Raw genomic sequence first — 20174 nt, 5'->3', positions numbered from 1 at the left:
CAGAAAGATTAAAATATCACATAGAGAAGACCTTGAGAACCTGACATCAACACCAATGCTACATCTGTGTTAGAAACTAAATACCGTTAACCACTACACACCCGTGGGGGTTTTCTTGCCTGTTCCCCTATCGGGCGCGTCCCAGGTGGCAGATAGGGAGGCCCTCCAGACTTGTCTGGAGGGGCTGAGGGAAATAAAATACCCTCTAGCAGAACAAAAACTGGTATTTCCAGAAAACGTCTTGAGGCAGAGTGATTGTTACTAGCCCAAACCAAGGCTTGGAAGTGAAAACCTCGCCCACATTTGCTAGAGAGGCATCCATGGTTAATCCACATGGGTGATACGGTGGTTCAGATGAAGTGGGGATGGTGACTGAGGTGAAGGCTCACTGCTGTGTGCTGCAACCAACACATCACTTTGCTTAACGGAGCCTGGACGAGCCACAGGTTGGGAAAGGAGCAATCCCAACCTAGGGGTAAGCCATGGCTGTGAACTCATTCATGATAATGCCAAGTGGAGAGCATGTGAGTAGGCCTACTAAAGGGGAAACAAACCTGGCTAGGTTCGGGCCAGGGGCAGACCGCTGGATGGACGGCTGAGGGGCATGGTGCCTGCTACGGAGAGCCTGAGTTGCTGAAGGACAATGTCTACATTAAGGAGTGAGGGCAATTGTTTCCACCTATTCAATACTACAACAGTGTGAAGTCATTAACACATCACATATTTATTAGATTTCAACATAGGGACCGGTTTCGGCAACTGTATTTGTCAACATCATCCAAAGGAAAAATTGTTACAAGGCGTTATACAAATCTATATTAACATAATTTTAAAATATATGTACATACAAATTGAACCATACTCTTAAACTATTTTGTGTACTAGGTGTACACCATAAAACTATTTTATTGAAATTACTAGCATATTTCTTATGCAATATATTATAATTTATTAATTCTGTACAATCTTTCGGATATAAATAGTTAAAACGTTGTCAATTCCTTGCAGTTGTTGCAAAATGCTGATTAAGCATCTAGTTTAATTAAAATCAATTTCTTAAAAACATTTTTTACAGCTGCTTAGACATTAAGGGCATACAGTTTATCTTGGCCAATTATACATTCTAGTTACTAACATACATTAAAATAAATTTGGCTGATGTCATTTTGAAACATTAAACATTTTTATGTTTGGTATGGAGGTCCATTGTAGTAGAGGTCTTTAGTGAAAAACAGTTCCTCGTAAAATGAATGTTAGTGAACTATAAAAAGGGGTTCACTCTGCCTTGGTAAAATATGAAGTTAAATGACAATCCTTTGGGAATACAATGTCTTTTAATAATATTAATGTGCGTTTTTAGTCAATATTTTGATTGTAGTGTCCTTAATTATGGATAGACTTGATACTAGTAGACTGGTGGACCGGATTTCTTGAAAAACATTACGTTCAAAGGATTTTGAGATTCTAGAAATATCTTGAACCAAGACGGACTTAAAAGAAGGAATATATTACGTATTAGCATAACAGAAACTGAGATAAGGAAAACATTTTTGTTTGTAAGTAGAAACTCACCTCGAGCACCAAGTTGTCAAGAGTAAAGTCGAAGAGGAACTGCCTTCCGAAATGACAGTCAACAGACCGCCAGCACTAGCGGAGGGACGGAGCATATTATGTAGGGGAAGTGGTGATCGCGGTAATTTGAGGCCATTGGTCGGGAGGGCGTGGATTACGGTGGGGGTAGTAGGCAAGCGTGTTACATATCATTTTGTATATTGGTTGATTTATTGGTATTGTAAGATTGTTAATTACTGAAATAAGTGTATCAAACAATATTGTAGGTTTTTCAGACAAATCGTTCAGATTGTAGTTAGGGTTATAGTACTGATCTAGTAAAATGAAACATTGCTCCCTTAAGTCAAGTAAAGGACCTTTCCCCATTATTTTGATGACGTCTATATCATGATTGATATCATGAAAACTATGTTTATAGTCATTTATGTGTTGTCCTATTGCTGAGAATCTCCTATATTTAATGGCATGACATGTTCATTATACCTAATCTTAAAGGATCTCCCTGTTTGCCCAATATATATGTACTGGCACAGTTCTTACAGTGAAATCTGTATATGCCCGACTTATCAAAGGGGTTAAAAGCGTTGACTAGCTTAGAGTTATGGAATGTGCCGAGATTTCTGTTATTAGTTCTAAAGGAAATATTGATATTTTTCTTCTTAAATATTTTTGTAATTCTGTAGATGTTAGGATGAAATGTGAAGGTCGAGTAGGTTTTTGATTAATTATTCCTTTTTGTAAATTGGATTTTGGTCGGTGCTTAAACTTATAAATTATTTGTTCTATAAAACTATGGTTGTAGCCATTGTGGGCTGCAATGCTACGTATTGTGTTAAGTTCTTTATCTAAATCTGATTTTAACATGGGAATGTTAAAGGCATGGTGCATCATACTACGTAGGTGGATCAAAAGGTTAGTTGCACTAACGCACCGCAGCAGTGCGCTGTATGTTGCAAACGTGGCCACAGCAGAGAAAGGGACAGACACTGCCCACACGTCTGTTAGGCAGGTCGCTGTGGTGTCACGTCTAGTATTGTGTGAATAGTGGCCAAATGCAATGGCGCGTCAACTGGACGTTCACTCCAAATATGAGGTGCGTGCGACAATCCGATTCCTATGGGCGAAAAGGAAGAATTGCACGGACATTCATCGTGAAATTAGTGCTGTGTATGGGGAGCGGGCCATTTCCCGGCAAGGTATCGTAAAGTGGTGTCAGCAATTCGAAGCCAGACGCACGGATATCACGGACAACCATCGCGAAGGCAGGCCCGCAACGTCCAGGACCCGTGCAAATGTCAACAGTGTGAATGCGATCATTAGACAGAACCGGCGCATTAAACTGAGAGAAATCGCTACGCATCTGAACATGTCGTATGGCAGTGTATTCGCCATTGTTCACAACGACCTTGGATATCATAAGCTGTGTCAAAGATGGGTCCCACGTCTTCTCACCGATGAGCACAAGGGACAACGTTTCCAATTCTCCCTGGCATTTTTGCAACGCTATGCCGCAGACGGCAACGGGTTTCTGCGGCGAATCGTCACAGGCGACGAAACGTGCGTCCACCACTTCACCCCCGAAACGAAGCGAACGTCAATGGAATGGGTGCACCCCTAATCACCACAACGAAAGAAGGCCAAAGTTCAACCTTCAGCTGGTAAGGTTATGGCGACAGTGTTCTCAGACATGGAGGGTTTGCTGCAGGTGGAATTCATGCCGAAAGGAATGACGATCAACACAGCGTCGTATTGTCAAACGTTGCACCGGTTGCGTAAAGCAATTAAAGAGAAGCACCGGGGGAAATTGAGCGCCGGTGTGATTTTGTTGCACGATAATGCAACACCTCACAAAGCCCGCCAAACGAGAGAACTGCTGCAGCGTTTCAAGTGGGGGTCTGGCAACATCCACCCTACAGTCCCGACCTAGCGCCATGCGACTTTCATCTGTTCGGTAAGCTCAAAACGGAGCTCGGTGGTCAACGTTTCCAGACCGATGAGGAGGTGAAGGCTGCTGTCTCCGAGTGGTTGCAGAATGCTGGAGGAAATTTCTATGCATCCGGCTTCGACAAGTTGGTTGTGCGTTCGCAGAAATGTTTGGAGTCTCTTGGAAACTATGTGGAAAAGTGACATTACAGTGTATGTCGTTATAGTCGTGTTGCTGTTGTATAGGTGGTGTAATAAATGACCATAACTGGAAAGTACAACATATTTTCTGATCTGCCCTCGTGTTATAGGTTGCCCGCTCATGGCTAGGAGGGTCTATGGAGTCTTGTTGAATGGTTGTAGCAGTGTGTGTTGGTTTTCTGTAGATCTTACACTTAAAAGAAAACAGAAGCCGAGTGATGGTTAAATCTAATAAGTTAAGGGCCTTATTTACCTCAAATTCTATTGTAAACTTGATGTCTGGATCAATATGGTAGATGCGTCAGAAAAATGTTGGTCCATGATAATAAAAGTATCGTCTACAAATCTGGACCACAAAAGTATGTTATTAAATCTCTTATCGGGGCCGATGACCTTCGATGTTAGGCCCCTTTAAACAATAAGCATCATCATCATCATCATCATCATCATCATCATCATCCTCAAATGAATAGGTGGAAACAATTACCCTCACCCCTTAATGAAAATCTGGATTCAATAGGACCAAAAACGAAGTTTTTGACATTAAGTAGGACAATGTCTGGCGGAATGCCTCATCACGGATGGTGAGAACGCCACTCAGGACCCTAGAAGGGGCAAAATCCCTACATCATATTGAACCATGGACATTCCAAATGAACCACCTAAACAAATACCAAGGGAAGCTATGGAAGCTCCAGAAGAGCAGGTCCAGCGGCAGGCCCAAGAGAAGAATATGGAGACAGAAGTCCCAGTAGGGCAGGCTGAATCCTATTCTGAAGAAGAAACTGAAGAAGGAACAGGAAAGCAGACTTCTGGACAAAAGGAAACAGGAAATTTCACTGAGAAAGATTTGAAGATATCGGCATCAAAACTAAATAGGATGCATATAGATACAACACCTCGCAAAAGTGCCTACTACGAGGAAAAGAAGAAGGTGAGGAAAGAAGCCAAGATAATGACTGGGACTTGGGTGGAGGAGAAGCCAAGGAACAGGGATAAGCGAGACGCTATGCCAATAACTACGCCCAAAAGGCCAAGGTCGGAGGAAAGCAAGCCATCAAGTTCGGCTACAAAACCACCCTCCAAGAAACAGAAGGAAGAAAAAGTCATGTCCTTTTCGGAAAGACTATCCTCAGTTAAGGTCGCAATAATACCCAAGACCTTTCCAGATGGAAAACGCAAGGAGGAAGACATGACTGAATTGTCATCTGCAATGATAGCACAAATGAAGCCGTTGTCAGATGGATGTCTGTCAGGCTTCCTTGAGTCACCAAGGCTGGAAAGTGGAGCTATGGTACTGATCTGTGCAAATCCAGAAACGAAAAGTTGGCTGGAACAGACAGTATCAAATTTTAACCCACGGAAAGTGAAGACCCTAGAAGTGGCGGACGAAAAATAGGGGCTGAACACGACCAAGGTCATCACCAAATTCCACCTCCTTTTGACAAGATGGAAGTGGAGGATGTTCTTGTCAGAATCAATCAGCACGATACCAAACTTCTAACGCAAGAATGGAGAGTGCCGAATGCCACTTCAATCGACAAGACAGGAAGGACAGTCGTTTTAGCCCTTGGTGAAAGAGACTTTGAAGAACTCAAAAAGAGAAGCCTTAAGGCTAAGCTCGGACTTGGGCAGATCAAGTTTCAGGTCATCAGGGGAAAAACGAAACCCAATGTGGTTAAAGATGGCGCTGGCCAATATTCAGCATAAAAAAACAGGTGTGGCTAATTTCACCAGGAAGTCCAAGTCCGAGGCTATTGATGTGGCCCTTATTTAAGAGCCTTGGGTAGTCAAGGGCAGAGTAGCAGGACTGGTGGAATCTGGAGGTAGGCTGATGTACGATACAACATCGGAAATACCCAGAACATCTCTTCTTGTGAACAGGAAACTAAAATGTCTTATGTTGCAGGAACACTGTTCATGGGACTTAACCGTGGCCAAGATTAAACTTGGAAATTGGAAGGGACCCAGAGAAATAACCATCTGCTCTGCACACCTCCCATGTGACTCAACTAATCTGACCCCATCAGAAGAAGTTGAGAACCTAATTTGCAATGCAAAGAGGAAAGGCAAACACCTAGTCATTGAAGCAGATCCAAATTCACACCACACGGCATGGGGCAGCACGAACTGCAATGCAAGAGGTAAGGCTTTACTAGAGTTTATTATTGGAACTGAGTTGATGATACTAAACCTAGGAAACAATCCTACATTTATAAATAAAAATCGTAGGGAGGTAATAGACATTACACTAAGCACTAAGCATATTGCGAACTTTATTAAAGACTGGAAGGTGCTGGAGGAACCATCATTGGCAGACCACCAGCACAACCAATTTGCAATAGATGCGAGACTGTGTGGGATTGATATGTACAAAGGCCCAAAAAGAACTAACTGGGATAGATACAGAGAAGTTCTAGGGAAGGCTGTACAAAAAATTCCAACTAAAATGAGAGGACAGAAAGAATTGGATGAGGCAGTGGAACTATTAGAAAAGGCCATTATAGACTCATTCCAAGACAACTGTCCTCTCAAAGGAAAGAGAAACACCAAAAAAGTAAGGTGGTGGAACAAAAAACTAGCCAAAATGAAAAAAGCAGTTATGATGTTGTACAGAATATCATCTAGAAATGGTATGTGGGACGTATATCACAATAAACTCACCGAGTATAACCTAGAGATACGGAAAGCAAAAAGAAAATCTTGGAGACTGTTCTGTGAGAAAGTGGAATCACACACTGAAACAGCAAGGCTCCAGAAGGTTCTAAGAGCAACTAATATACATCAAGTGGGGACACTGGAGAAACCATATGGGTCATTTACTCAGGCAGGGAGGGACAGCTGGAGATACTACTGGCGTGTCACTTTCCTGAAGCTGAGGAGAGACAGAGGAAGAAACGGTTGGAACAGAGAATGGAGCTCGAAGAGCAGACTTGAACTGTGCCAACAGGATAATAAAACATAACCATGTAAAATGGGCAATCAACACGTTTCATCCTATAAAGGTTCCGGAGCCAGATGAGATACTTCCGATACTCCTACAGGAAGGATGGGAGATACTCATCAATGCCCTGACGGACCTTTTCAGAGCTAGTATAGCTTCAGGGTACGTGTCGAAGTCATGGTCTGAAGCTAAAGTGGTATTCATACCTAAGCCTAGAAGGGCTTATTATGCCCAAACCAAAGCATACCTTCTTCATGCCGAAAGCAATGGAGAAAATTCTGGATAAATTTATCAGAAGAACGGTGCAACTGAACTCAACGTTACATGAAAATCAGTTTCCATATAGACCTGGCAGATCCACCGAAGTAGCACTCCACCAGCTGGTTTGTAAACTAGAGGAAAGCCTAGAATATAAAGATTGCACTGGCAGCATTTCTAGATATAAAAGGAGCCTTCAGCAATACAACCTACGATTCTATGATCAGAGCATTAGAAAAGAGCAAGGTGAGTAAAACCGTCGTCAAATGGATTAAATCTATGTTAGACGGAAGGAAGATAAAAGCAACCCTGTTTGAAGAAACGCTGACGGTTAGGGCCACCCGAGGCTGTGCTGAGGGAGGAATTGTTTCGCCTCTGCTATGGAACCTCGTGGTGAACAAAATCATAGCTATGCTCAACGAACAGGGTTTCTATACACAAGGATACGCAGATGTACTAGTGATTATGGTACAAGGTAAAGTGATGAGTGTTATCCAGGACCTCATGCAAAGATCACTTAACCTTGTGGAGAACTGGTGTCGGAAAGAACAACTATCAGTCAACCCGAACAAGATAACTCTGGTCCCTTTTACAAGAAGGAGAAAATTAGAGGGAAAGAGATCACTGAAGCTATTTGGACAAGATATACGAGGATTGGGGCAAAAGTCATGGCAACTATTTTTTTTCTTGTAGATAAGTGAACGGATCACAAACGTATATGTGTTGCGTGGAAGTTCTGCAGGCACAGTGTGTATGCAGAACAACAGATGGCTCTGTGATAGCTGGTAGTAGCGCAGTGAGGGCTGTGAAATCAGTAAGTTGGTGAATGTCGTGCGAGATGGAAGTAACCCGTGTTGAGCAGCGCGCTCACATCAAAATAGCCATTCTCCGAGGGAGAAATGCAATGGAATGTCACAGTGAATTAGTTGAAGCCCTTGGGATAATGCCCTACCATACAGTACAGTAGCACGGTGGGTAGGAAAGTTTCAGTAAGGACGTGTGTCAACCAGTGATGAGCAACATTCGGGACGACCTGTCAGTGTGCGGACCGACGTGGTACGTGCTGTCATCGAGCAGCTCCTGGATGAAGACAGACGATGGACGCTACTGGAGTTAGAGAGGGCAAGTGGCATCGAGAAACGCACCGTCCACAGAATATTGCGGAATGAGCTGCAACTGCGGAAAATCGCATCGCAGTGGGTACCGCATGCACTGACGGAAGTTCAAAGGTGGGTGCGCTATGTAATATACTCCAACCACCTTGTACGCTGGCAACAGGACGGCGATAAATTCGTGTCACAAATAATCGCCATCGATGAATTTTGGGTAGAGCATATGAACCACAACTGAAACGTCAGTCCACAGAGTGGCGACATGCTGGATCACCAAGGAGGCAGAAGGTCTGTCAGAATCATTCCCCATTCAAATTGATGGTGATCGTCGCGTATGCCGTCAGGGGTGTCATTGTTTGCCACTTTGTTCCACATGACAGAACAGTGACCGCACAGTACTACGGGAACTTCCTGGTGCGACATGTACGAAGTGGCGTTCGGGAGAAACGTCCGGATCTTGTGGACAGTGCAATAATCCTACACGACAATGCAAAACCACATAAAGCAGAGTGTGTAGGGCACCTACTGCAACATTGGGGATGGGAAGAATTGGAGTACCCACATACTCTTCCGACATTTCGCCCTGTGACTTTGATCTCATTCGAAAGATTAAGAAACCACTACGTGGTAGGCAGTTTGCAACACGAGAGGACATTGCTAATGCTGTGCGCCAACAGGTGAACCGATTCAAACATGGTGCGGCAAATGCTGAGGCAGATTGTATTCAGCGCCTCCCACATCGTTGGCAGCGTGTGGTGTCAATAGCAGGGGACTACTTTGAGGGTCTTTAGACCCAGGTTTGTCATGTCAACTTTACGTGTACTGTGTTGTCATTCTTTTGCACCGGGAAGGCCATACTGCCCTGTATACTACCGTAATAAATTATTGTGTTACGATATTTCAGTGCTATTCATTGTCCACACATGTAGTTAACACCTTGTCCTTTCGTCCGTATATGTCACATTTTCCAACTGAACTGGTATCTTCAAGAAAAAAAAAATAGTTGCCATGACTTTTGCCCCAACCCTCGTATATATGGAAGAAAAGGCACTGCACCTAGGTGTAGTGTTAGATAAAAATATAACCTGGAATCCACATATAGAAAGGAACATAACCTTGGCCAAGAACTTGCTGTATGCAAGTAAAAGGACCATCAGGAAGACATGGGGCCTAAGACCATCAATGGTAATGTGGATATACACAATGATCATTAGACCGTTGATGGCCTATGCTGTAATCATCTGGTGGCAGAAAGTAAATCAAGGAAAAGTCAGCAATAGATTGGATAGCCTACAAAGAATAGCATGCATAGCCATAACTGGGGCATGAGAACTATGCCGACAGAAGCCTTGAATACTCTACTAGACCTCCCATCACTATGCAATTTCATAAAAGGACAGGCTAGAATGAGTTCATGTAGATTGGCACAATCAGAGTGCTGAAATGCACTATGACCCTATCTAAGACACTGTAAAATTAACAGAGTAATAACAGAGGACGTTCTACACATGCCTTCTGACCATATGATACCAAAGTACAACTTTGAAAAACCGTTTGAGACCCAGATACTAAAAAAAGAAGGCTGGATATCAACAAATAGAATACTGAAAAAGAAGATATAGTGTGGTGGACTGATGGCTCAAAGACTGTGGATGGCACAGGAGGAGGGATCAACAGGGGAAGACCTGAGAGATCAATCCAGATGAGCATAGGCAAACACACTACATTCTTTCTAGCTGAAGTGATAGCTATCACAACATGTCTTGAAGAAAATTTGAAAATGAACTATAGGAATAAGAACATTTTCATTTTTATGGACAGCCAAGCAGCCATTAAGGCACTAGAAGCAGTCCGGACAGCATCCAGAATTGTCTGGTATTGCCATTCACTTCTCCTGAAGGTCTCAAAGTACCACATTGTCAAAATAATATGGGTACCAGGGCATGCAGGTATAGAAGGAAATGAAAAGGCAGATAAACTGGCCAGGAAAGGGGCAGAAACATATTTTGTAGGCCCAGAACCTGTATGCGGAATTTCCTATGGACAAGCCCGACACTACATAGGAAAATGGGTACAAAAGAAACAAACGGAGAACTGGAAAAATACTCCAGGATGCAGGCTTGCAAAGGAACTGATAAAAGGACCAAACAAGAAGCATACTAAAGAAGTGTTGATATTCAGCAGAGAAAATATAAGATGGGTAGGAGGACTGTTGACAGGACACTGCCATCTGAAAAGACACCTACACAGAATAAGAATAATAAGAGACAATATATGTAGGAAATGGAATGAAGCAGAGGAATTAGCTGAACACATACTTTCCAAATGTGAGGCGCTGGGTAGAATCAGACTCTCCACTCTAGGACTAACAGGTGGTGAGAAAAAATCCAAGAAGACCCAATAAGAACAACCTGCACTTTGTGAAAGGAGCAGGTATATCTAGGTGAGAATGAAGGAAAAACATGGTAGCAGCAAAAGATCTTCGAGGTTGACATTAATTAGGAACTAATACTGAGAGGCCTCACGAAGACAAGAAGAAGAAGAACCAGTACATACTATATGGCCGAATATTATATACCCATTACAGATGGCACCGCTCCTGAAGTTACCACCAGCTTCATTAAGGCCGCTATTAGCCGTGAGCAACTAGTGGCACAACTAGTTGCTCTGGCATGTCACGGACCATTGGATCAAATGGAGCCTATTACCCGCGGGCGACTAGTAGCGCAACTGAGCAACTAGTTGCCGGCCATCATCTGAGCCGGCAACTGCCCTGGCGACTTTTAGTTGCTCAAATGCGTGACGGGGCATTGCAGTAAATGTAGCCTATTAGCCGTGGGCAAATAGTGGCGCAACTAGTCGCCCGATGTACCTCCCTGCGCATAAGGAAATGTCACTCAAGTTCGCGTTCTCACACCAGCTTGACGTAATGCGGAAGATGGAACGCAATTGAGTCAGAGATCCAACTAACCATTATCTTTCTTCATTACCTTGTTTGATCTCATGCTGTGGTAGAGTGAATATTTTTCTTATTGTGATAGTTTATTTATTGAACACGGAAACATCAAATTAACTTCAACAGCAAATGAAGGAGATGGCAAAATTATCTGAAAGTCAAATAAATACTGAAGACCATTTTTGAGGTAGAATGAAAACTGATCACATGGGATTCCAGAACTAAAGCTTACAATGACAAAATAGAAACACTGAATTCTTGGAACAGCATTTTAAAGAACTTTATTCCTGAATTCGAAGGAAAACGAGTAGAATACTTTAGGTGACTATTATATATTTTTTTGCTAGTGGCTTTACGTTGCACCGACACAGAGAGGTCTTATGGCGACGATGGGATAGGAAAGGGCTAGGAGTTGGAAGGAAGCAGCCGTGCCTTTAATTAAGGTACAACCCCAGCATTTGCCTGGTGTGAAAATGGGAAACCCCGGAAAACCATCATCAGGGCTGCCGACAGTGGGATTCGAACCCACTATCTCCCGGATGCAAACTCACAGCTGCACGCTCCTAACCGGATTGCCAGCTGGCCCGGTATGTGAGTATTATAAAACATTTTCTACTCTTGTATGGAAATATGTAATACCCATAAAAATTCTATAATCGTTTACATTTACAAGTACCATTGATCCATTATATGGCTATATTAGTGAATTACAGCTCAACTGGGAAACACATGTTTAGTCCTGTGTCGTTTCCCATTATTTCTTCTTTTATGAAGCCAAGCAATTCGTAAAATGACAACTTTGACATGCGCAGGTAATTGAAAAATTTACTGTCATCCTCGTTTAGATCGTCAGACAATGTATAATATAATCCTCTAGTCAGTCGAGAAACAAATATAGGATGTTTCCGCATTTTCCTAACCCTTCGGTTTTTCCTTTTTAATAGAAGAGCAAGAAGAAGTAGTTCTTCGTAGGACACCATTCTCTCAACTGACTATTCCCCGGTATGCACTGAGCAATTATTCACAAGTTGCGCCACTGATCGCCCGGTACTTAAATCCTCTGGCAACTAGTTGCGCCACTAGTCACCCACGGCTAATATCGGCCTAAGAGTCATACACAAGGTTAAACAAAGTTCTGTTAAAGAGATGCTTTTCTTATCAATTGGCATTCGAGCTGCATGGGAAGCCATCCTCCAGCACTGTAATGTATGTACACCATTAATGATGGCTGATAATGCAAATGTGGTCCCACTGCTGGCAGCCCTGAGAATGGTTTTCTGTGGTTTCCCATTTTCATACTAGGTAAAAGCTGGGGCTGCACCTTAATTAAGGTCATAGTCACTTCCTTCCCACTCCTAGCCTTTTCCTATCTCATCGTTCCCACAAGACGTATCTGTGTCGGTGCGACGTAAAGAAGACTGTAAATAAATAAAAAATGCATATGTAAATGCATTTAGGATGTTGGAAGATAACTTAAAAATTGAATGTGACTGCCTTAATTTTCCTACACCATCAGAAACGAATGACATAATCAGTGATCAAATTGCAGGAAGGACTGCGTAACCACGAGTTTGAAGCTTTAAAATTGATGTCTGCAAGATGTTAGGAGGGTAGCATTGTACAGCGTTATGACGGAGGCTAACAAGCAGGTATCTAACAAGAGCGGTTTATCTACTTTGGAGTGGATGGCGTGTTTAAAGATGAATGTAAATGTTGCTGCAATTTGAGCCATTCCCGTTCGGTCTTCAGACGGTACCCGGTGCACACATGGCTCCTTGAGGACTGAAATCCTGGCTCGCCTCTTGGGACAGTGTGGCCATGGAATGCTCATTCGAAACTAGCGTCATCACATTGTATGGTCAAAGACAGATGACACCCTGATAAAGAAGGGCTGGGTAGCCGATGATGAAATTTCCTGCCTTGCTGTGAATGGATCAACTTGGAGGGTTGACATGATAGCATACACAAAGCAAGGTGTAATTGTGGATCCCACAATAAGATTCAAGTTAGGAACTGAACAGCATACAGAGATACACCAAGAAAAGAAATGTATTTACCCACCCACAATAAATTTCTTCAAAGATAACTATCATTTGGAGTCAATCGAGTTTTATGATCTCAAGGTGCCATACCAAGTTTCTTTGAATTTTTCTTTCTTTCTGCTAGTAGGTTAATGACGTACTAACACATCGAAGGATTTTGGTGATGCAATGATGGGAAAGGGCTGGGAGTGGTAAGGAAATGGCCATGGTCTTAATTAAGGTACAGCCTCAGCAATTGCCTGGCATGAAAATGGGAAACCATGGAAAACTATCTTCAGGGCTGCTGACAGTGGGGCTCGAACCCACTATCTCCCAGATGCAAGCTCACAGCTGCACGCCCCAAACCGCACGGCCAACTCACCGGTCCCCCAAATCATTGTACATTTCTGTCACATTCTGATAACACCCCATCATGTACCCCACCTCACCAACAACTTCCACGGTCGAGTGAACGTATTTTATGGATGACCCCTAAGTGCAATGTTTACTTATTTGATTCAATTTTTATTTTCATCCTAAGAACAATTTAAGGCTTCCCTTAGCAGATGCAGAACTATAATTGTTATACATAAAGATTATATAGGTATAATCCTAGACCATGTCACCTCACAAATGAAATGGCGTATGGCTTTTACTGCCGGAAGTGTCCGAGGACAAATTCAGCTCGCCAGATCCAGGTCTTTTGATTTGATGCCCGTAGGCAACCCACGCGTCCTGATGAGGATGAAATGATTAAGGCGACACAAACACCCAGACCTGTCACCTCATAGTTTGCAGGCTTTCAGCCCGAGCAGCAGTCACTTAGTAGACCAAGGCCCATCAGAGCTGTAACCCCACGGGTTTCGTTTATTACATTTCTGATGTATACATTTTAATACAAACAACTCCCTATATAGTACATCACTACCCGATATACCACCAGAGGTGCCAACCTTTGATGTGGCTTTTCAGTAATCCCCCATCCACTCAGAAAATGTTTGAGTCAAATACAAAGCATTCTCCTCTCTTCTCGATAATGACACCCCCTTTGCCCTTTCTGACAGCAATCCATTCTAAAGTATATCACATTACACAATAAAATTTGCACATTGCCAATTAGTTCTGTCATAAAACATCACTTGTAGCTTGTTTCACACCCAGCAGCTGCTTTTCAGCGTGGTTTTTCTTGAAGCATCCTTCCCCATATGATGACATTTTCATCTTCTGAGCAATAAGCAATTCCTGTGTAGATGTTGCAACTGATAAATATCATTATTGATCCGTACTGAAGATACTATATGTAGGATGCTAAATAGTTTATTATGTCACCTATTCAATACATTACAAATTTTAAACATTTAGGAATTTATAATTATTTCCATATGAGACATGTTTCGCCCTTCTTTGAGGGCATCATCAGTCATTTAATCCATCCACTGCGGATTATACCAAAAGCAACTCCATTCTATTTCACTTAGGCCAGCATCACAAAAACAAAAACTTTGTACCGATGTTCTTCATGTTTTCATTATGGCAATATTTCCGTTTAAAGTCTCATCAACATTCTCACACTCATATTTTTCACATAGCATTCATAGTTATCAAGAAGTTAACAAAACTCAAAAGTGAAAGATTCTAACCACGCAACACGTTCCAAGAAAATACAATTATCAACAAATAACTGCCGTCATTGTTGCCATTCACAATGCACCGTGTACTCAACGACCTTTCGTTTGACTACACTGAAATTATGCCTAAACATTACGACACCCAAACAAGTTTCCTTCCACGCCAGCCAAATTCACCGTTGCTTAAGAAGCCATATTCACGAACCCGGGCCCTCAACCAGACAGCTTCCAGTATGACTATCGCCTAATAGAACTTCATTTGGCAATTTTAGAAAACATTGGATAATTTTTCCTAGCATTCCAATAATTGTGAACTGATGTCAGACCACACTGCATATTACTGTGTAGTTGCATTGTTAATACTGCAATCTCCCATTTTCACACCAGGCAAATGCTGGGGCTGTACCTTAATTAAGGCCACGGCCGCTTCCTTCCAACTCCTAGGCCTTTCCTATCCCATCGTCGCCATAAGACCTATCTGTGTCGGTGCGACGTAAAGCCCCTAGGAAAAAAAAAAATACTGCAATCATCAACAACGGCAGAAATAATGTGATGCACATTGGTGCCAGACATTTTGTATCCTTTCTCTTCAAACTGCTCCCTTGTTAATATGTATAATAAGCTTGTAATTTCCCAACTGTTCAATAGAATAACGTCAATATTACTGTGTAGTTGCCCTGTCAAACTGTGATAATCAACCAACGGTAATAATTATTGTTATGAACATTGGTGCCAGACACTTTGTACCCTTTCTGCTTCCATGTAAATATATACATAAACCATATAATTTCCTGAGATTTCCTAATAGAGTAGCGTCAATGATTCTTCGGACCACCACTGCTGGACACTGCTAAAATACCCTGTGATTTTACGCATTGCTGCTGACTACTGTGTTTATAAATAAGTTAATATAACCCCTTTAAACTCCATTTATTAATGAACATTGTTTTCTCAATGAACACTGTTTCTTAATGAAATTTTAATAACAGTTACCAACATTTCTAATAATATATTGTCAATACTTCATATGGCCACTGCTGCTGATCACTGTCAAATACCCTGTACCTATTAGTGCAAGTCACTTATCCTTACCTTAAACTGCCCCATGTTAATATGTTAAGTCATCCTTTATAGAACATACCATAACATTTTGATGCTGTTATCCTTCACAACTAATAATTTACAGCCGACGACTGATATATTTGTTATCTATATCATCAATGAACATTGTTTTTCTCTTGACTTTTCCTACTGTAATATGTCAATTTTATATCTTAGTATGTACAATTTAATTACAAATCAGGTACCCGATTTATGCCTTGAGGTAGTACTATGACTGATGATGCCCTCAAAGAAGGGCGAAACATGTCTTGTATGGAAATAATTATAAATTCATAAATGTTTAAAATTTCTAATGTATTGAATAGGTGACATAATAAACTATTTAGCATCCTGTGTAGATGTCCATAATCTAGGCCTGAAGTCCTCCTGTTTTGTTTTGTTTTTCCTTTTAACACTGAAAACTATTTCTGTGGGACAGATACTGTCAGGTACACTTAATACTACAATAATACAATATTACATTTTATAGTGGAGAAGAGCAGTTTTATTCACAATGAATTTCACAATGCTCACGGGTAGCAAAAGGAAGTGACGATCGAAGTATCGTTGCCAAGTCAAAAGCATTGAAACGTGGAGGGTTGAGCAGTAATGCTCGAAGAGATTCCTTTCTTTCCCATAGGAATTATTTTTTTTGTGATAATGTTGCTTTTCTGTAATAATTTCTCTTTTGATTGTAATGTCACAATCGTGAGGGGAAATCCGTAATAATTACGGATAATCCGTAATAGTTGGTACTTCTGTACCACCATCGCTGGTTGTCGCCCACAAGCAACTAATAGATATTACTTATGAAAACAGAAAATGAAAATAAATACCTTGATATAATGCCAAACTCTTCCTAGAGCCATGCATCACTGGTGGCAAAGGTACAGAAGTGCCATACGATGTTATAAATGAACTTAACATATTGTCAACTGTTTGTTTAAAATTATCATCAAGAACCACGAAACAGGGCTCTTGTGTGATACTTTAGGAATGTGACCAGGCTGGGGATGCTAACAATTCTCAGTATCTGTTGCTTATTATTACTAGTGGCGGTCCCTTTGCTGAATGGTCAGCATAGTCGCCTTTGATTCAGAGGGCCCCAGATTCGATTCCTAGAAATGAATGAATCAATGAATAAATAAATAGCCAGTGGCATGGTGGTATAGATTTACCTGTTGTGGGAATGGATAGTCTTGATATACGAGTAAATGTGAATTTCTTTATGGATAATTACCACTATTCCTGAGAAAAGCATGGAACCCTGGACAAAGCAATTTGAGGATAAAGAGCATGACATTAACAAATCTTATTCTGTTTTGAACTTCAGTCCAGTCTGTCCTGTATTTTACAATGAATAACCAAACAACTTAAGAGTGTAAAGAAAAAGTGAGAAGTGCGTCCTTATACAAGTTGCTTTACGTCGTGCAGACACAGATAGATCTTATGGCAACAATGGGACAGGAAAGGGCTAGGAGTGGGAAGGAAGTAGCCGTGGCCTTGATTAAGGTACAGCCTTAGCATTTGCCTGGTGCAAAAATGGAAAACCACAGAAAACCATCTTCAGGGCTGCCGACAGTGGGGTTCAAACCCACTGTCTCCCGAATACTGGATACAGGCCGTACATAAGTGACTGCAGCTATCAAGCTCGGTGCGTGCTTATAAAGAACGTTATCCTTCTGCAAGTCAGCAGAACACTGCAAACCATTTTTGCTTGTTGTGAGGGAAAATCGTAAGAAGCGAAGTGTTGGAGTAATTCTAAGTGAAAAATGTAAATGGACAGATAAAACATTTCTATCATCCAAAAAAAAACAAAAAAGTGCCTAGAGCAAGAAGCTAGAAGCAGCTATGATTATTCAAATATCTGAAGTCAATGCAAAAAACTGAACTGCAACTACTGAAGTGTTTTAAGGAACAAGTAAAGTTTATAGGTGACAAATTAGGTGTCACAGATGTGCAGTAATGGTTGCCTATTTAATTTTAAAGCCATGAGCTGATGCAGCCTGTGAAGAAGAGACAGCAGAAGCTGATCTGACAGCTGTAGAAGAAGGGTGTGGAAAAACCTTTCAGCAATCACTAAAAGTTACAGTACAAAATGTGTAAAATATGGATAAAAGTGCTTTATTTTATCACGTATACGACCCAATAAAACAATCTCAAATGCCCCTATAAGGGGTTGAAAAAAATGACAGAAGTGATAAAAGAACAGTGACACTGATCAGTAAATCAGCTAACCCCTCAGTGTTTTGTTGATCTGCCGGTTTAAGATGAGTATAGAACGAATAAAATAGGCTGTCAAATTAATGAATGGACCGAAGATTTCCACAATGTCGTGACAGTAGATCATTCAATGCACCATGTCACACAACTCCAGCTAATTTAAGAAACATCAGGGTGGAATTTCATATCTTCAACCTTCAGATGCTGGAATAATTCGAAGTTTTCAAGCACATTATAGGCAGCATCAAGTGGGGTAAAAAAATTATTCAACATATCAACCATGATGATTCTATTATCAGTTTGTCATTAAAGGTTGCCCTCTTCTACATCGAAGTTGCAAAGCGATAAGTTTCAGCTACAAGGAACAGCAGCTTCCACACTGGAATTATTGCAGAGGCCGATGAATCTGAGAAGGACCAATCAATCTGAGCATTCAAGAAAATCATTGGTCTTCTTCCCAACATACCAGATGGAGCAACTATCACAGTTGAAGAACTCATAGCAATAGACCAAGAAATGGCAGTCTTTCAGGAACTTTCCACTGAAAACATTATTATACTGATTTACTGAAATTGCCAGAACTTTCAAGTGACAGTGAAAATTAAACTGAAATACCTGAGCTGCTGCATCAAAAGATCGCTATTAAAAAAGCTCAAGTGTGTGTAAACCTTTCACATGATTATTATGAGCAGAATTCTCTCTCAGAAGAAACGTATGATCATCTCGGTTTTCATTCAGCTACTTCAGCTCACAGTGAATGTCTGCTGCACTGTGTATCTACTAGTGTATTCAAATAAAATAAAATAAAATAAAATAAAATAAAAATCTCTTTATTCGATGCAAATCTATTTTATGATTTCACTGTAAGATATGCTTCTATGTATATTAAATAATGCTGTGAATCAAATATTTTTTTCTCCTAGTAAATGGTGCTCATAATACGCTTGTCTTTTATTTGTCCCACCTTCTGTGTCATATTTACCCCTCACTACCCTACTAGCTTTTACCATGAGGGGAAAAAATCGACAACCGAGGGTATGCAAAACAATGACATACCTGCAGTTCCTAAATAATTGCTGTGAATTGATGTGAGGGCATCAAAGCCTATTCAAAGCAAATAAAAATGTACAAAATCCAGATAAATAACATGTGTGTTGTTGTGCCTCCGTTTGAGAAGCTGCAACATTTAAATTACGACAGCAGCTAAAAGTTCCTTAACACCGACCGTGGTATTGAGTCCGTTATGATACCACACCCCAAGCATGCAGACTTCTTTCTGACATTCTAAACGTACATAGCGAGCAAATATACACTTAGAAAAACAAATGCCTCAATATCTATCAGAATAATCAGGTTATATGTGAATTCATTCTTCTCCCCGAGGGTAACTAGATGATGGATACCCTTCGATCAGTCTCCAGATGTATATTATTACTCTTCAAAAGTTTTAAAAAATGCGGATTTTCTATAACTTAATCAGTTCTCTAGCTTTCAATTTTAAATCTTTGGTTAGGTTCACCTTTCCTAACACAACATAATAGTACCACAGTCCTCTTCTTCTTCTCCTTCTGTTTTCATGTAGAGATGGGTAGTTCGTAAACGAGTAGTTCAAATCGAACTAGTCGCTAAAGTGAACTATTGAACTAGGTCACAGTTATATTTGGCAGCAGTTCGAAATGAACGAAAGTTCCTGCCGACTGCTCGTTCTTAGAGCTGGGAACGGAGCAGTTGCTCCTATGATTGCAATCGGTAGTGCGAGTGCAGCGATCCCTCCGGTATTCTCCTGTAGTAAACTGTTGCTTGGAAACCAGTGTTTTCGATGGGCGAGCGGAGGACGGAGGAACAGTACTGAATGTGTACTGCTTTGCATTTCCAGTAGCGAAGAGCAACGGATGTGGTAGCGACGTAGTAAATACAGCTTTGTTAGTGTGAAGAAGGCGAATATATATGATATATATACATTCTCATTTATCGTTAGTGTTTAATATATATACACGATATCATCATCTGTTTACCCTCCAGGTTCGGTTTTTCCCTCGGACTTAGCGAGGGATCTCACCTCTACGGCCTCAAGGGCAGTGTCCTGGAGCTTCAGACTCTTGGTCGGGGGATACAACTGGGGAGTATGACTAGTACCTCGCCCAGGCGGCCTCACCTGCTATGCTGAACAGGGGTCTTGTGGAGGGATGGGAAGATTGGAAGGGATAGGCAAGGAAGAGGGAAGGAAGCGGCCGT

The 20174-nt window shown here is 41.4% G+C and overlaps 1 protein-coding gene across 5 annotated transcripts in view; it reads right to left on the bottom strand.

The window, feature by feature from the left end:
- Positions 1–19509, bottom strand: part of LOC136864130 (transmembrane protein 141) — a 41857-nt gene extending 22348 nt beyond the window's left edge. The window contains exon 1 of one of the 5 annotated variants that reach the window (XM_067140742.2): positions 19459–19509. The gene's annotated coding sequence lies outside the window, so the exon portion shown is untranslated. Of the gene's footprint in view, positions 1–1572; positions 2435–18995; positions 19143–19164; positions 19217–19342 lie in introns of those variants that run through there. The other 4 variants (XM_067140743.2, XM_067140744.2, XM_067140746.2 and 1 more) reach the window with 4 other exon arrangements.
- Between the last annotated feature and the right edge of the window lie 665 nt (positions 19510–20174).

The sequence above is a fragment of the Anabrus simplex genome, chromosome 2 (assembly GCF_040414725.1).
Source record: "Anabrus simplex isolate iqAnaSimp1 chromosome 2, ASM4041472v1, whole genome shotgun sequence".
NCBI classification, from domain to species: Eukaryota; Metazoa; Arthropoda; class Insecta; order Orthoptera; family Tettigoniidae; genus Anabrus; species Anabrus simplex.
This window is presented reverse-complemented; position numbering and strand designations above follow the sequence as displayed.